Below are 6,751 nucleotides of genomic sequence, written 5' to 3' on the forward strand. Positions count from 1 at the left end.
CTTGCATTATCTTTTTTTTTCAAAAAGGTTAAACTAAAGTGACTTACAACACAAATTAAGGCAATTTACAAGATATATACAGGAACTCACAACTCTATTGAGGTTCTATGAAGAGAAAAGTTAAATGTCAAGAATTCCATAAACAACTAAAATAAGGCAATTTACAACACAAAATAGGCGATTTATGAGAGGTACACAAGAATTCACAACTGTAATTGAGGTTCTGTGGAGATCGAGATAAGTTAAATTTCAAGGGTTGCATGAATAACTAAAATAAGACAATTTACAATACAAATTAGACAATTTATGTGAGGTATATGAAAATTCTTAACAACATACAAGATAACTAACAACAAAAATTAGACAAAAATAGGTTCTTGTGAGTGGCCTAATTGATTTGTAGTTAATTAAAAAGTAATTGTGAACCCCTTAATGCTCTAACGACCGAAGCAATTTTATTTCTTTTATTGCTTGCTATTTATAATTTTATATACGTATTTCTTTTCCTAATAAATTTCAATTGTGTTGGGTTGGAATTAATTGGATTGACGAACCTCAACTTAAGCTTGACAACTAAAATACTAAGGGTAAATTTTATTAATATGATTGGCTCTGTACTCCACCTTAATTATCATCTATCCAAGCTTAATTAAAGAGTTGGGTAACACCAATTTTCATTGCAAATCACCTTGTTTTATTTGTTCATGCAATCCTTAACACTTAATTTTTCTTTCCACAGAACCTCAATCGGAGTTGTGAATTCTCATATGCCTCTTGTAAATCACCTAATTTGTAATAGATTATTTTATTTCAGTTGTTCATGCAATCCTTAACATTTAACTTTTCTCTCCACTAAACCACAAGTGGAATTATAAATTCCCTTGTACTTCGTGTAAATTGTCTAATTTGTGTTGTAAATTGTTTTATTTTAGTTGTTTATTTATAGTTGAACACTTGTATTTTTTTTCGTTATATATATTTCTCTTACATTATATGACTAAATGGATCGATGGCTTGGTTGTCATAATCTTTTTCATATACTAAAGGATCATGGGTTTAAATTTCCCCTTGGCCAATTATTTCAAAAATAAAATTCTCTAGCAACTGGAGCTCTGATGACTAGTCACTGGCACTTTAATGGCCAGCTGTTAGAGATCAAAGCTCCATCTATTGACTGGCCACTAATGCTCTAATGACCGATTGTTGAAGGTTAGAACTCCGATGGTGGTTGATCCTTTTTTTAAAAGACTAATAATGATGATGATGATGATGATGATGATGCAAGAGCAAAATGGTCTTTCATCCATACATTTAATTTCACTTTGGTCAAAAAGGGTGGAATGAAGTTTCATAATCTTCTTTGGCCAAAAAAAAAAGTTTCATAATCTTCTAGGGGCTGTTGGAGAATAAGTTGGCTTAGAGGGAGTTGACTGAAATCTTCCCATCTTCAAAAAGCATTGGAGTCCAAGACTGGGATAAAGTGTTTAGTCAAGACATCTTTAGTTTCTTCCTTTTCTATTAACTCGAAACATGTGGACCCTAACCATGCAAGGACTATGAAAAGAAATTAATCATTTTAAAGCATAACAAACTTTGAGAATTGCATAGGAAGACCATCCTTTGGCCCCAAAAAAAAAAGAATGAAAGCTGATACCATTATTAGTTAATCAGATGGTATGAAATTGGTAATTACGTACGGTTAAGAAATAATAGATAAAAACTTACATGAGGAGAAATTTTGAAATGGTCCCTCACTAATAAAAACACATTGGTCCCATTTGATATGAAACATTGAGAGCAAGAGATAGAATTGGGATTGATACTGAGAAAATACATTAAAAGAGTGGTTAATGTGAGTAATTATTTGCTACATATAGAATTGGCAATCCATGTGGAATGAGGAAATATCACCCAGTCCCACCTATATGGGTTTGCCAAATCTCAAGTAGCAAGCAATCCTCACATCAGATTCCTTGATTCCACTTACATGGGTTTGCCGCATCTTACGTAACAATTAATCACTCATGTTAAATAATTTTTTAATGTATTTTCTAAATCTCAATTCTAATTCTGACATTTCATTCCCAATACTTTACGCCAAATGGGACCATAGTTCATTTTCACGTCGAATTTATTACTTTACTCGCATTTAAGCTTAGAATAAAAATTGAAAAACTATCAACAACTACAAAGACTTTTCCTTGTGGTATGATATGGGCATGACAATGCATTAAAGAAAGGAAGAAAAATTATGGTCAAGGACCAACTTTGCAAATGTTCTTGTTCTTAAAGATCCTGAATAAGGAATTTTCTAGCAGAAATATGTTGTTACTTGCAAATCAATTGGTGTCAAAACCTATTAGAAAGTATGGGAACCAAACTTGATTTTAAAAATAGCCTCTGTCTCCCTGTTTGATAGTGTCAATTTTCGTGGATATGGATCATTTTGTGAAATTTTGGAAGAATATAGCATCTTCCATAAAATGGAACGCATCGTGGGAGATTCAGTGCCAGCACGGGAGTGAATTATTGGCGAAGGATTTTCGTGGTAGGATTTGGGCAAACGACTTCTTGGATAGATTCCGAAAACAATTATACAAACCAACTAGACCATTATTCAAAAATAAATATATATCAAAACGAACCAAACAATTTAGATTGGCTACACACGCGACAGAGAGTACAAATATAGTTGGAAGTGGTGTGTCTCATGCTTTGAATATGGAAGCCCTAATGAAAGCGAAACTAGGAGAAACAAGAATGAAGAGAAACAAAGAAACCCGATTCAAATTCTGAAACGAATGAAGTAAATAAAAAGAGAAAGTTACTTACTCAAGTTCTTGGAAGGTATACAGGGATGATCTGATGCCTGAGAAGAAGGAAGAAGATGAGGTAACAATAGCAGTAGTGTCCTCTTTGATGAATTGTGACTTGCTTGACTTAGTGGAGAAGATGTTTCAAAGTGATGAAATCCTTTAAACAAATTTGATGGATGCGGGCCCCGTCAAAAAGTATATGTATTAATTCATCCATTACCATTAAGTCTTCTTCTTCTTCCTTGAAAAGCATACCGTTTTGTGTTCTTTTAAGGAAAAAATGTTTTGCGCGTAAGATCAGATAAGGGGCAGCCACTCACTCCTCGTCTTCCAAAAGGGATGTGTTTAAATTCATATAAGTGCGTCTCTATATGTATATATTTTTTCCAATTCTAAATGTAAAATCTATTTTATAATATAATTTATATTATAAAATAAATTTTATATTTAGTACTGAAGGAATTTTTTTTTTTTGTCCCACTTGGGACGCAACTTACAATGTGAATGCAGCACCACAAACTATTGTACCAGCAAACAAAAGTGAGGATGGCAAGGGCCACGGGAAAAGTGACTGCTTTGCATTTTCCTGTGGCTCCACACGCTTTACTTTATATTCCCGCCATTTTTCTATTTCCTTGTCTTTGACCCAACTTGCATCGTAGACTCCACCACTCTTTCCTCCTTACTTCGTGGTAACTGGTAAGTATATACAGAACAATTTTTTAAGAATCTCAATTAGGAGTGTTTGTGAGATAATCAGAACAAGACGGCCTTTCTCTCTCCTGTTCTTTCCTATTCCAATAATATCTCATCATGTTATGAACGGGATAGGGACATCTCTTTTTTTTTTTTAATTTCAAAACCAAATATATTTGGGATATAAGAAATTATGGTAAAAATTCTACAAAAAATATATTAAAAATTCGCTCAAAAAATAAAGTAATCAAAAATTTGCAAAGAAAAAGGTTTTCTTTTAAATGACAGAAAATATATCAATTCAAAATATCTACTAAAAGGACATTATATAAGCTATACAAAAAAATTTGCAAATTGTAGAAAACCATTATTATAGTTATTCGACATTTTATAATATTAAAAAAAAAACGCTCATAATGCACGGGTACTCTTCGAGGATGTATAAAAATTTAAATACATTTCAGGAAGACGAGAAGCGAGTGGCTGCCACTTGTCTCTTGCACACATATCCCTTTCTTTCTTTTTTTTTGCCAATAATATCCTACATTTTCCCCCACGGTTTTTTTTTTTTTTTGGTCCAATTTTTCCCCACGGTTTATCACTCGCCTTTTCTTTCACCCAACTTGGGATCAGTTTGGATTGGCATATAAAAAAAAAACTTATTTTTAATATGACTAAAATCAAATTGGAAAAAAATTAAATTGAATAATATCATTTATGTTTGGATTGGCTTTGATAAAAGTTAGTTTGTAAAGTAAAAAAATTGTTTAAATTATGATTGAATAAGTAGGTTTAATATGTAGAATAACCAAAATGGTTATGACCTTTATTAAATAGTGAAAAATAATTCAAAATGCCAATTTACAAAATATAATATTCTTAAATTATTATAATATAAAGAAGTCCTATTTAATAAATAAAATATATTTAAATTATAAATCATAGTAATATGAAAATTTTTGAACGAAATAATATTATATAATTAATTAAATTATATATTCTGCACAATTTATATAAACAGAAAATAAAAGACAATATTAAAAATAACAAATATTATAAAAACTGTTAAAAATTATTTTTATTTAAGATAATATTAAAACTAAATAACTAAAAATTGATTGGGAAGTGCAAAAAATATATAAATAGAAGCATAAGAACAATATAAGTTATAAGGACAAAAATGTCTTTTAATTTTAAAATGCTGATTTTTGCATAAGTCATACGTAGGTTTTAAGTGTTTTTGTAATCGTGTTTTAAAAAAATAATTTTTAATCTATAAGTTAGATTTGTCAAAAACTATTACAAACAACTTGGAAGTTTGCAAATTAACTTATAATACTTATAAGCTACTTGGCAGGCGCCCCCACTCTTCGGTATATTTTATAATGTATTTAATATTCTGAAATATATTTTTAGATGTGTCTAACACCTTAATTATATTTTAGTACATTCAGAATTTTAAACTGAAACAACTGTTTATCTTGCATTAACAAGTTTTACATAGCAAACATGGATGCAATTATATATCTTGTAGGGAATGTTCTATCAAATATTGTAAATTTCTCTTATCTCTTGTTTTGATTTTGGCTCAACATGATACTTGTAGCTTCTCCCCGGCAAAGCTGCTCTTCGTCTCTTCGCACTAGTGCAAAATATTCATTTTACTACTCAATTTTACTTCTGTTAGTTAAGGAACAGAAGTGATAGTTAATGTCTCATATATTTTATAATGTATTTAATATTCTGAAATATATTTTTAGATGTGTCTAACACCTTAATTATATTTTAGTACATTCAGAATTTTAAACTGAAACAACTGTTTATCTTGCATTAACAAGTTTTACATAGCAAACATGGATGCAATTATATATCTTGTAGGGAATATTCTATCAAATATTGTAAATTTCTCTTATCTCTTGTTTTGATTTTGGCTCAACATGATACTTGTAGCTTCTCCCCGGCAAAGCTGCTCTTCGTCTACTAGTGCAAAATATTCATTTTACTACTCAATTTTACTTCTGTTAGTTAAGGAACAGAAGTGATAGTTAATGTCTCATATTTTTGCTTCTGTTTGACTTTGAACAGATGCTATATATAACTTATGACTAATGTTACACAAGTAACAGAAGCTGTAAATTACTTATGGCGTCTGTTGCACAAGTAACAGAAGCTGTTTGTAGAAGGACCCTCCTGCTTTATGCTGTTTGGGTGAGCTTTTCGATCCCATTCTTATATTTCTTTTTCGGGCTTGTTGATTTTCATGATTAACAGCTACATTTGATAAATCATATTGGAACCCTTCCCTGCCAACGGCAAAATAGTTTGAACCTTCATTTTCAACTATTTTTAAAATAGAGATTCTATGTAAATGTTTTTTAAGATCGTATATGTCAAATAAATCAATTGCTATTCCGTGCAACCTTTGTTAAATTGACTCGGAATTTTCGATCAGCAAAATTTTCTTTTTCTCTTTTGTTCTTTGATGCTCTGTAGGAGTGAATTGATGTTTTGAGAACCATGCAATCAGAGTTAAGTATATTTTGGATTAAGTTAAGGGTTGATCAATCATAAGAAAATCTATAACCCAATTTGATCTTTCATATATTAGCAAGTTTGAACATTGATTAATAAACTAGAGAAGTGAGAAGTTAGTAGTAGAGTAAGTTTTCTAAAGTGTAACGTGAGAAATAAGAGAAACGGTCGGGGCAAGCAAAAAGCATATCAAAATGACATTGATAGAAAGCAGCAGTGACTGATGATTGGATGCTATTGACTAGGACTCTTATAGAGGTTATATGTTTTTGCTAATTTTACAAGTGTTATATAGTCATAGGTACTGTTTGTTTAATTCTCTTGAGCACATAGTCTTTATGGATGCCCATATAATCTGTTTACTAACACTATGGCCAGATGATTTGACACGAAAGTTAACTAAACCTGCAAGTTTTTCATTCATGATTGTTGATTTTCACTAACTTCATAAAAAAAAAAAAAAAGAAGATACATTGCTATCTTAGTGCTCTTTATACTTGATCATAAAGAATTTCTTCCGTGATTTTATATTTGAAGGCTACAAGCAAGATACTAATCAGTGAGAAACAAATCAAGATGTCCATGAATGGTATGTCTTCAATAATTAACAAAAGTAGTGGCTTAATGTTTGGCGTTCTTTGATCGCCTTGTTTAGTGTTGATGATCAAGTGATTATTTATAATGCTTGTCTGGTTATGCTGAATGTT

The sequence above is a fragment of the Neltuma alba genome, unplaced genomic scaffold (genome assembly GCF_004799145.2).
Source record: "Neltuma alba isolate B1F8T4 unplaced genomic scaffold, ASM479914v2 tig00011052_pilon, whole genome shotgun sequence".
NCBI lineage: Eukaryota > Viridiplantae > Streptophyta > Magnoliopsida > Fabales > Fabaceae > Neltuma > Neltuma alba.